The 12,216-nt window shown below is 41.8% G+C and overlaps 1 protein-coding gene and 1 long non-coding RNA gene across 7 annotated transcripts in view; one reads left to right on the forward strand and one right to left on the reverse strand.

The window, feature by feature from the left end:
* KANSL1 (KAT8 regulatory NSL complex subunit 1) overlaps nt 1-12,216 on the forward strand; it is a 137,774-nt gene that overhangs the window by 17,462 nt on the left and 108,096 nt on the right. The window contains exon 1 of one of the 6 annotated variants that reach the window (XM_084861659.1): nt 5,395-6,010. The exons of 4 other annotated variants lie outside the window; for them this stretch is intronic. The gene's annotated coding sequence lies outside the window, so the exon portion shown is untranslated. Of the gene's footprint in view, nt 1-5,394; nt 6,011-12,216 lie in introns of those variants that run through there. One more of the 6 variants, XM_084861656.1, reaches the window with a different exon arrangement.
* Nucleotides 228-5,256, reverse strand: LOC311610891. The gene is made up of 3 exons (XR_014793036.1): nt 5,094-5,256; nt 2,831-3,043; nt 228-976 (listed from the first exon to the last, which is right to left on the reverse strand). It is a non-coding gene; the product is annotated as an uncharacterized lncRNA (long non-coding RNA).

The raw sequence follows: 12,216 nt of genomic DNA on the forward strand, positions 1-12,216 counted from the left end.
GAGTGCTCCCTTGTAGGTAACTGTTTTTCTCTTGCTGCTTTTAATACTCTCTGTCTTTTGCTCTTGGCATTTTAATTATGATGTGTCTTGGTGTGGTCCTCTTTGGATTCCTTTTGTTTGCACTTCCTGGGCTTGTATTTCTTTCACCAGGTGGGGTAAGTTTTCTGTCATTAATTCTTCAAATAGTTTTTCAGTATCTTGCTCTCTCTTTTCTTCTGGCACCCCCGTAATTCTGATGTTGGTACGCTTGAAGTTGTCCCAGCGGCTTCTTACACTATCTTCATATTTTTGGATTCTTTTTTTATTGTCCTTCCATCACTTATCAACTATGTTACTTTGAGCAATTACTTAACCTACAAGCCTCAGTACACAGCTTGATTGGGCCGAAGTCTCAGGGCAGAGCAAAACAGCAATGGCTTCCCATTAGCCCTGCCCTAAGAGGCCCCCAGGTCTCAGTGTCCCTTGGTAATTGCTGCAAGCACCTCTGAGAGAAAGCCACCCCCAAGTTCTGCCCGCTGCCAGATAGTCCAGTTTCTCCCTGTATGAGTCTGGGCTCCCAGAATCTCGCCTGGGACTGGAGTTCAGAGCAGGTGGGAGCTTGTGTCTCCCTGTGGATTGAAAAATCCAGTTGTGTACTAAGTTGACAGCACTTCGGTACTTCTGCACTTTACTTCCGCAGCTCCCCTGAGTCTCAGTGTGCTTTTCTCTTCCCTTCTAGTTGTAGAATTTCCACTTAGCCAGCCTTCTTGTGGTTCTGGATGATGTCCGTTTTGTCTTTTAGTTGAAGTTTTGAATTGGTTGTGCGAGGAGGCAAGTTCAGGTGTTTACCTATGCTGCCATCTTAGTTTCTCTCCTGAAATTATTTCATTTCCATCTAAATTTGATTGTGGGAATGAATCTGGAATCTGGCTGAAAGTACTGAATATTGTGTTACATTATTTTTTTGTCATTCTCATTCAGAAGTGAAAAAAGATTGCTGTTAAGAAAATGATAGATGATTTTTTAGTAAATGACAGAGATAAGACAGTTTTTAGCATTTCCTGAATTTCAGCCATGTTCTCAGTACCATGTGGTCTCATTTATATTACCAGAGGCCTGTGCATGAAATTTGTGCACTCAGCGGGGGTGTTCCTCAGCCTGGCCTGCACCCTCTTCCAGTCTGGGAGCCCTCAGAGATGTGGGGAGGGGGCCTAAGTCGCCAATCAGACATCCTTGGCACTGCAGCGAGAGAGGCTCCTGCCACCGCCTCTGCTCGCCAGCAGTGAGCCCGACTTCTGGATAAGTGGCGTTCCCCTTGTGGGAGCACACTGACCATCGGGGGTAGCTCCTGTGTTGAGTGCCTGCCCCTGGTTGTCAGTGCACATCATAGTGACCGGTCATTCCGCCATTTAGTCAATTTTAAAATTAGCCTTTTATTATATACTAGAGGCCCGGTGCATGAAATTCGTGCACCGGGGCAAGAGGTCCCTCAGCCCAGCCTGCATCCTCTTCAATCTGGGACCCCTCAGAGGATGTCTAAACTGGCTGTTGGCCATCCCTCTTGCAATCCAGGACCACTGGCTCCTAACTGATTGCCTGCCTGCCTGCCTAATCGCCCCTAATCACTCTACATGCCTGCCTGATTTCCCCTAACTGCCTCTGCTTGCCGGTCTGATCACCCCCTAACTGCTCCCCTGCTGGCCTGATTGCCCCTAACTGCCTCTGCTTTCTCCTGAGTTATATCATAATTGCTTTTTTAAAAAGTGCAAAACAGCCGGGACCGGTTTGGCTCAGTGGTTAGAGCATCGGCCTGTGGTCTGAAAAGTCCCGGGTTCGATTCCGGTCAAGGACATGTACCTTGGTTGGGGGCACATCCCCAGTAGGGGGTGTGCAAGAGGCAGCTGATTGATGATTCTCTCTCATCGATGTTTCTAATTCTCTATCCTCTCTCTTCCTCTCTGTGAAAAATCAATAAAATATATTAAAAAAAAAAAGATTTAAAAAGTGCAAAACAAAGTAATTCCTTGTACTTGTGAGATTAGTTTGGATGTGTGAAGTACTGAATATATTATAGAATATTCTGATCAGGAATTTCTTTCTGGCTTGTTAGAAGATACATTATGGGAAAGTTAGAGTGCCTTTTTAAAAAAAATATTTTTATTGATTTCAGAGAGGAAAGAAGAGGGAAAGAGAGAACCATCAATGATGAGAGAGAATCATTGATTGGCTGCCCCATACTGGGGATCAAGCCCACAACCCTGGTATATGCCCTTGACTGGAATCGAACCCGCGACCCTTCAGTCTACAGGCTGACGCTCTATCTACTGAGCCAAAGCAGCTAGGGCTAGAGTGCCTTTTTGGAATATGTTTATTGTAATGATGAGAGTAATAAATCTGAAGTTGGAATATCCATAGTTCTTGCCTATACGAACTTCTACATTAGCTTCAGAAAGGGAGAATGATTTATGAAAACCTCCTCAGAGGAATTACAGAGAACATATAATCAAGAGCAGAATGCCAGTAGTACCAGTTACCTACGTTATTGTTAAGTGAGTAAATGTTAATGGTTGTGTGGTGGAACATATTGAAGGAAAAATAAGTTGGAGGTGGATTGGGGAGAGGAATGATGGTGAGGAGGGATACTCCTCTGCAGCAAGAACACAGCTGACGTGGATGGGTATAGAGTTGTGTATAGGAAGGAAGCGCCTTTTTGAGAATAATGATATATAAAATAAATGTTGGTTGTTACATTGTTCCTATGTAGCTGGAAGTCTTACAGATATCAGGATTGTTTGTTATAAAGGCTTAATACTGTCTCTAAAGACCAAAGTTCTTGTCAACTGTCTTTTACCTTTTGATGTTAGTGGCATCTTCAGGCTTGCTGTAAGGTAACTAACTAGTGGTTTGAGGTGTCATGTTTAGCACTGTCTGAGGAAGAGGGAGTGTTTCTTCCTCATCCTTTGGATTGAAGAAGCTTTTCTCACAATTCTCTTTTGGAGATCATCTGGTGTGCTTCCATGTCTCATTGGCCAGGATGGGTTCCTTGCCGATTCCCAACCAATCACTGGCAAAGAGAATGGGTTTAAATGAATCCATTAGCATAGAATAGGTATTAGAAAGTAAACTACAATGTCTAACAGTAATTTGAAAAGTGAGTAGTATGTATGTGTGTTTTTAATGTCTTGACTTCCACTGTGTTTCTCAGGGAATTTTAAGAAAACATATTTCTTTTCCTAACATTTTTGTGTCTACTGGCTCACCTTTGAATGTCCTTATTTGTAAAACTTGGTGCCTAAGTTGAAAGAGATCTGATTTGAGTGTAAAACAAGTTGATTTATTTAAGTACCGTAAACACTGTGAACTCCTGAGCTAACCAATGAGAGAAAAGGAAAGTTGGAATTTATTTTTCCCTAAAACACATGTTTTGAAATGAGCATTTCCATCTTTTTCCTAATCCATTGAAAAAATGTACTTCATAACTTTGGTTATTTGGGGGCCTAATTAAATCTGGCAGTTGAGTTTTAAAGGTTGAAGCAGTAGTAAGATTATTTTGTGGTGGGGTGTCTTGGAACATAATATTTAAGTATATACTGCAAAGGGCTTTGCCTTATTTGGTGTTTTTCATTTAGATTTCAGAAGCCTCAGATTAGGGCTCTTGCTCGCCATCTATTGGTCCTGCAATTGTATATTTAACACCCTTATGCTATACTTTGTGGAATTATTATTATGTGGAAATATGTTTCTGAACATTTTTTAATCAATAAAATATTCTTCCTCAGGATTATACAAAAGCAGGATCTCTTTTGGATGTGTATACAGATGTGTACATGTTTATTCTTTGTGTAATTAGATGCTGGTACTTAGCTGGTTGCTTTTGATATTTGAAAACCACTATAATTGAGAGAGTGATTTTAAGAATATGCATGGAATGGAAACTCATGGAAATATAAGTGCAGATGCTGTAGAAGCTGGTGAGGTAGTGTAACTTTGTGGGAGGACTAAAGCTGTGTGTGTGTGTGTGTGTTTTAACTAGAAGTGAGGCATACCACCGGATATTGGTTCTGGTAAGCCACAAGAGTATTGAGCATTTCTCATCTTCATTTTTGGTAGTAGAGCATACTCTTCTCATCTGCTGAATACGATGATTGAATTGTTGAAAAAAATTTTTTATTCAGTCATTTAAAGTAATATTTTGATGAATCCTAGGATTATTTTTTATAAAAAATCTTAATTCATCTTTTGGCAACTTTTTCTTTAGTTTTAAAGGATGATGGAATATAATTTGTATATTTGTATAAATGTCACACTTTGCGCTATATTACTGATTTTTTTAAATTTAGAAAAGGTTCCACTATTTTTAAAATCCTATTTTGGGAAATGAATAAAATACTGTACAAACTGGTCATGATAAATGATAAAGTGCCACCACTTTAAACCAACTCTGGTATGAAGGTTGAAAGTTTGCTTTATGTTGTGAGATTTGGGTTTCTCTACGGAGTTCTTTGTTAAACTTTTAGCATAGCCGTGAACTTCCTTTTGGTGGCGGCAGGAAGCATAAATGCTTATTGTGTAAGGCCATTTGCCTGTTTTGGCGGATTTGCCAAGCCATGACACCCAAAACAAGACGCGTGCTTAACGAAAACTACAGTTCCCAGCGGGCCCAGCGCTGGTGGGCCATCACTTCCCCTCTCTCTCCCGGCTTCTTCCCGGGCTGGCCCCGCGCGGGCCCGGGTACGCGCCTGCGCAATGACGACGTGCGCTTTTTTTTTTTTTTTTTTTTTTTTTTTTTTTTTAACCTGGCGGCTGCGGAGCGCCGCGCCGGGGCTAGTGCCCGGCGTGCTGCAGTGTGCGGAGGTAGTCTGCTCTAGGACAAAGGGCGGTAGGAAGCGCTTCACTGGTCAAGGAGCTTTCCGCCCGGCTCCGCGCACGTTAGCGTTGCACAGGGCGGCAGCCTCGGCCTTAGCCCCAGGCATTCGTATACAGTGCAAACAGTTCCTCGCTCACGTCCTCTCGCTCGCCGCGCCAGGCCGCCTTGCCCCTCATAGCCGGCGCGCGGCCCCGCCACCCCAGCGCGGAGGGAGTGTGACGGCGTCAGTGCCTCAGGTTAGCCTCACCTTGGCCGCCGCCGAGCCCTCTCCGCCTGCCGCAGTGTCGCGTGCCGCCGCCGCACGTCTGGGAACCGCTGGGGCCCCTGCGCCGCGGCCTCCACAGATGGAGGCGCAGAAACTGCGGCCGCGGCGAGGAGCCATGACTGAGGCGGCGGCGGCCGCGCCTCCTGGCGGCCCGTGGGGGCGGCGCGGCGGGCGCCCCCTGGCGGCGCGCCGGGGCGGAGCGGCCCTTCGCCGCCGCAGCCGCAGCCGGCGGAGGCGCTGCTGTCCCTCCTCCCCGTGTCCCCGGCGCTCGCCCGCTCGCTCGCTCGCTCCATTCTCCCTCCGCTTCAGATTAAAGGGGGGGAGGGAAAAGGAGCTCGGCCGCCATTTTCCCAGTGCCGCCGCCACCGCCGCCACCGCTCGGCGAACCGGCGGGAGAACCGAGCGCCGTAGCAAAGCCGACTCATCTCGCCGCGGCGGCGCGGGGGGCGGCCGGAGCGCGCTCCCCGGCCTGGAAGAGACGTTCGGGGGTGGCGGCCGGGGCGCGGGTTCGGGCTGCAGACGGCGGCGCTTGTTTGTGCGGGGCGGGGGGGGCGGCTTCACCCTCTGCCCCCGCCCGCCCGCCCTCCCGGCCAGGCTGCGGTCCCCGGCCGTGCCCAGGCCCCGCCGGAGCCGCGGAAGGCCGGAGAAGGGGCCCGAAAGAGAAGAAAAAGCAGCCGCTCCTCGCCGCCGCCGCCTTCCCCTCCCCCTCCGCCTCGCCCCCCCGCCCGGAAAGTCAGGGCGGCTCCGGGCGCCGGGGGGGCGGCGAGGGGGGCCCGGCCGCCGCCGCCGCCGCGCGCCCCCGCCCGCCGCCGGCCGCGGCGCCCAGGCCGGGGGCTGTTTGCAAACTGCGCCCATTTTGTGGGGCCGAATCCGCCCGGGCTGCGCTCCTCCATCACGTGGTAGGTGCTGCTGCTGCTCTCCTCCACCTCCTCCCGCTGCCCTTTCTCCTTCTCCCCGCTCTCCCCGCGGCTCCCATGGCTCTCTCTTTGTTAGTAGTAACTGGGAAGGCAGGGCAGGGCAGGAAGAACCCCGGAACTTTAAATGGCCTCCCCGGGCTTCCCCGCTGCGGGCCGGGGCTGGGAGTCGCCCCAAGGGCGGGGGTGTGCGGGCCCTTTCCCACCAGCTGCCGCCTCGTTCGCCAGCTTTTCCTTTGGCGTTCTATTTAAAAACGAGGCCTCAGGAACACGGTTTATTCCCGTTAAAAAAACAAAACAAAAACAAACTCTGGCTTTCGCCTTGAACTTCGCGACTGCAAAAGGCCTTTCTGGGCTCGAAATACACATCTTGCGCGTTTCACGGGGTATATCACAACTCTTGATTGTTCTGTGGGATGGTTGTTTCATTTATTTATTGTTTTTGTTGCCTGTAAATTGAGGTCACTTAGGTTTTCAGATCTAGTTTCCCTCAGGCGGACGTGTTGGTTTTTTTTTTTTCTAAACTAAAGAGGAAGAGGCATTTATTTGCTTTTAAGTGAGTTTGGGGGGGCCTGTTTTCCGGCTGACGGTCTTTGATTCTCAGCATATAGTCGGATTGTTCTTCCATATGATAAACAGTATCCTGATGCTGTACTTAAACGTCCTTTTGTTTCCCATTTTTGGGATCCCAGTGTGGTATTTTTGAGAAACATGTTACTTAACTATTGCTTATTGGATTGCCTTAGGGGAGAAGGGGTGACATGATGGCGCCACTTTAAATTGCTCTTTCCTCCTCCGTTTTCCCCCTTTATTCTAGAGGTCACTGGTGCATTTTTTGTGTCCTATTAATAAAACTGTACTTGAGAATATTAACAGTACAACTCTTAGGGCTAGAGTTTGGTACCTTAAGGGTCGGTAGACTCGAATCTGAAGGTTCCCAAAGTTCCGAGAAATCTCCCTAGTCTTGCCTCGCTTCCCTCCCCTCCATTCACAATCCTGATGTTGCCATCTCCTTTGTCACGTGGCTAGCAATCATTGTGTGTGTGAGTGTTTTTTGTTTTTTTTTGTGTTTTTTTGTGTTTTGTTTTAGGATGTGTTTATATTTTTAAATTGTAGCCCAGAAGAACCTACCCCCTCCCCATTGGAGAGAGCAAAACGTTTTAGTTGTAGAGTCGGAGAACATTTATAAAAAACGATAAAATTACATAATCTTTGCCTTGCATAATCATGATATAGTTATAGATTGTTACTGAACTTCGTTCTAAAGCACTTTCAAGTATGGAAAAGTAGTACATCGGGGTATGTTTTTCATATTTCACAATAGTACAGTTGCCGTTTTTCCTACTTCGGGGCCATTTAAAGTACCACTATTTACAAAGGCTTAAGTGGGTGTGTTTTCCCCTCCCCCCTTCTATAGGCTATACTTGGTTCCTTTTCTAACTTAATCTGACCAATTTAGAAATTTCCAACTGTCTGCAGGTTTGTAAGTTAAAACTATTTTTCTTATGTCCTAACAACAGTAAATACTTTTGAGCAATAATTATGCTTTAGCTAAGCGTATTTCATTATATTTTTATTATGCTTTTGATCTGGAGAATGCTTTTAATCCTAAAGGTTTAAATGAATGTTCATTTATCGATTTCTTCATATCAGTTTTCCTAATAGTGTAAATTCCTATTTTATAAAATACCAAGTATATTTCTCTGTTTTTCTACATAGGTTATTAGCCACTTTCACAATTTAAAAAATGTGATTTAATAAAACTTTTTAAAAAGTAAATAAGAAATGTAGTGATTCTTAGGAATGCATTGATTCTTGTCCTCTTACTAGATGTATTTTCAATGATTTGGGCCATTTTCTTGCTAACAGTTACATCACGTCATGTGATATGTGCAGTGTGATGTGTAGTTCTAAAAATAAGGCAAGGTAAAATGCTCATTCTTTGAGGAATTAAAAAAATGCATTATAAATGTAGAATAACTGATTTATATTTCTGATTTCAATTTCCATTAGGTTTCTCCAACATAGTATGCAACTTTTTTGACTTCAGCATATTTGGTATATTTGTTAGTGATCTCATTTTTGGAGGTGGTTAGCTTTTTATTTCTCAAATGTTGGAGAAATATTAAATGTGACCAAGATTCTTAACATCTATATTATGGTTGGTCTCTGATCACTGCCTCATTGAAGTAAGATACATATGTAAGATAAGTATTTTTGACTTGTGTCTGTCGAGTGATCTATTAAATATTGATGGAACTCTGAGGGCGAAGTGGGGTTTTTTTTGCTCCTTTTGCCTACATGAATTTATTGAAGTGAAGTATTTAGAAGTATTCTTGCATCTTTTCTGAAAGCTTCATTCAGAGCATAAGTATTTGACTGTTGTGCTTTACCAAAGTCAGGTGTTAACTTTTTTGTCTGATTTTCTTTTTTCTTGCCAACACATGTTATTTCTATGGCTAAAACTGCAGAGCATTCTTTGGTTGTTAAGTGACTTGTCATTATCTGGTTGAGGGAAGTTTTGGAAGCTAGAAAATGAGTAAGCCTTAAGTTCACTTTTGAACTTTTATCACGGTGAGAAGAAAGGAAAATAACTCTAGTACTCCATTTTTTCTTCTTCAGACACTGCCAACTCTTTCATCTTATTTGTTACACTGTAACCTACATCCTCTGAATTCTATTGGGTTGGCCAAAGATTTTAATTGTATTTTAAAGTGAAAACAAGTTTTAGATTTGTTCTTTTGATGCAACCTGACTCATATGACCTGTAAACATAGGGCCACGTGGTTGATGGTGTTGGTTGTAGAAAGTATTTTAGTGTTTGAGTGGTGCTGGTTAGGAACTTCAGTGAATAAAGCTTAGGTACCTTGTCATATTAGAAACACAATTTTTAAATGTAAAAAATCATAATCATGCTGTATTTTCTAAACAATAGTCATTGAATATTCTGTGTTTAAAGAGTAAAACTTATTCCTGTTATATTTAGTTAGCTTGCTTGAGGGCTTGGTAGGATTTTTTTTCCCCCCCTCCTCTTGTTGAGGCTATTAAGACAAATTTATTTAAGTAACTTCCTGGAAAGAGAGATTTAAAAATTTTTTTAATTGATCACTCACACAAAAAAAGAAATCTCTCTGTTGCCTTCAGTTTGGAAAGGAGGGAACAGTGCAGACTAAGTATGTGGTCTTTAGTTGATTGCCCCAGAGCAAATTTCATCATTTAGTGGTTTATTTAGAGCTCTAAAGCACCTTTTCTTTCCCCTCTTTCTCTATTTTAAGTAAGTGTCTGCCTTGATTGGTTAGACTGTTTTAAGTCTTAGGAAGCGTCTTTACATTAGTGTACCCTTTTGCTTGGTCACTTTTTGAAGTACAGCGTAGGTGTCTTAAATAAAAATGGTCCCAAACACCTGGCCTACCTACTATCTCAGTGCAAAGAGTATTTGGACCATGTCCTTTACCCTAAAATAGGACTTTATTTCTTGGAAATCTATATTAAGACTGGTTTTCAGTCTGCTAGTTGGTTCTGAACATGTATTTTTAAATTATAGTTTCTATCTCTAATATATTGTCTCTGGGCATATTAAAAGTTTTGTAAAAATATTCTTGCCAGAGTATAATAACAAAATAAGGCTCTTTCAGTACTTACCATTCTCTAAAAACACAGTGATAGTTAGGAAAGACAATATAAATTGGAAAAGACAAATACCCACTGTACTAGACATCTCCAACATTTGAAGGCCACAAGAAGAAGGTAGGAGGGTAAGTGGTATCTTTGGATATCACTTGAAGATTGTGGGAAGAATTGTGGGTCATAGGAAAAGACCAGTTGGAAGGGTCACTATTAATTATTCAGTTATTATTTGTTTCTCCATTATGCCATACGCCTGTCTTTTATGATTTTGGGTAAAATAGGTAGGAGAAAATAAACCAGTAGGTATAATTTACCAAAAAGACTGGACTCCAAACAGGACTGAAATTGACTTTTTTTTTTTTTTTTAATGTGTTATGAGGAAACTGACTTCAAAGTTTGAAGCACAGCTCATATTTATGAATGAAAAGCAAACGGATAATCTGAAAGAAAAACTTAAAAGTTTGTATAAGAAGGTTTTAAACCTTTATGCCAAGAGGTCCTTAAGGGGGGAAGATCTTTTAAATTCTTGTCTCCCATTTGGAAGTCTGGAAGATAACAGTTGCTTAATAAATGTTACTTTCTATAAGCCTTGTTTTTTCAAGGCTAAGCCAGCTCCATAACATTTTAACATTTTAATGCCCTAACCTACTAAGGAAATATTTAACTATATGTGCATATATACATATACACATATTGTATATATGTATTTGTACATACATACTTTTTAAAAAGTATATTTTTATTGATTTCAGAGAGGAAGGGAAAGGGAGAGAGAGAAACACCAGTGACGAGAGAGAATCATTGCTCGGCTGCCTCCTGCACACCCCCTACTGAGAATTGAGTCTGCAACCTGGGCATGTGCCCTTGACTGGAATCGAACTCGGGACCTTTGAGTCCACAGGCCGATGTTCTATCCACTGAGTCAGATTGGCTAGGGCTAGCTATATATTTTAATGTTGACTATAAATTTGCTTTTTTTCCTAGATCTAATTTTTTAAGAATTATAATTTTTGTCCCAGGTTTTTGAGAATGAGGAAATGTAAGGTGGAGGTAAATTCAGTGCAGTTTTATCTAAATGTTATCAAAAACTCTGGTTCTTGTTACTTGAACCAGGAATCCCAAATGAGATCTCACTTTGAATTTTAAGTACAGCAGATTCTACTCTTGTTTGGAAAAAGTTGCTTGAGTAGCATAAACTTAATGGAAGTTCCTCACCTTTTAACTTCTTTTTTAAAAAGGATCAACTTAAGATCAGAACTGATTAATCACAGTTGCAGGGGTAGTGTTGGGGAATAAAAAAGATGAATAACAATTTTGTTAGAACGTTAAACCAAAAATTGCTAAAAACTTACATCCAGGTTTTCTCCTGCTACTTGTTATTTGGCCTTTGTGACTGCTTATTAGCACCTCCATGGAAGGGTGTGAAGGGCAAAGAAGCAAAAAAGCTAATTAGATTTTTTTTTTTATGTTTGCTAATGTATAGGCTTTGAAGAAATACTAGTTTGATAGTTGAACTATCAGGAACGTTTCATTAAGCTGTTCGTACATTACCATGGAGAACTGAGGATTTTAAAGACCTTAAGCACATATAAAAAAAAATAAAAATAAAAATTGGGCAACTGTTTATGCAGTTACTGGTTTATTGCTTACTCCTAGTTTTTCCTTTGGCCTCCCAGAGGATTGAAAGAAGGATGGTAATATTAATATTTAACATTTCCCTAATGTTGGAAAAATGAATTTTTATTTATCATTAATTCAATCTCTAAACGGATAAGGTAGGCTTCAGTGAGATTCCTGGAATTTGGTCAAGAATGCCTGCCAAAAATAACCTGTTTGCTTTTGAATTACTTGGACCCTTCAAGAAGTCTCTGATTTTAAGGTTATTCAAACACTTGTACTGTTAGAGCTTGTTAGAAAGAGACGAGATTAAAAAGTACATTTTTTTCCTCTTTGTTTTTATGTGAGGTAGACTGGTAGGAAATTTGAATTCATTGGTAAACATCAGTAAGTATTTTGATAGTCATCCTTGAAAATTTTTTTTTCTGTTCATGTATTTTTAAACAGGAATGGGATCATACTTTGTTCTTGATCTCCCCTCCCCCCCATTTAGCTATACATCAGAGGATTTTCACATCAAAACATAGTTTTCTTTTTAGATATTACATAGTTTTCGAGAGTGTGTCTTTTTTTTTTTTTTTTAGTTTAGGGTTTTTTGTATTACAGTTCTTCAGTGAAAGAATTGTACATACATCTTTATGTATCTATGAGAATATTTCTCTTGGATAGGTTCCTAGAAGTGCAGTTACTGGGTAAAATTTTGGGTAATTGCATTTAAATTTTTGATATATTTTTGTCTTCAAAAGACTTATGTAACAAGATTTAATAGTTTAAATGCTACAGTTAAAATTTTGCCAGTCTGGGTTCAGGTGCTTGGCAATATAAAAGACTGGAGCTTGAGTTAGATGAAATCTGCCCTAGATTCATTTTGCGCCAACTTCTTGTTAGATCATTATCACTTTATGATCAGACATCCCCTTTAACTTCATAATGGATCTCCAATTGGT

This window comes from Pipistrellus hanaki (assembly GCF_964339955.1).
Source record: "Pipistrellus hanaki genome assembly, chromosome: 16".
Lineage (NCBI taxonomy): Eukaryota > Metazoa > Chordata > Mammalia > Chiroptera > Vespertilionidae > Pipistrellus > Pipistrellus hanaki.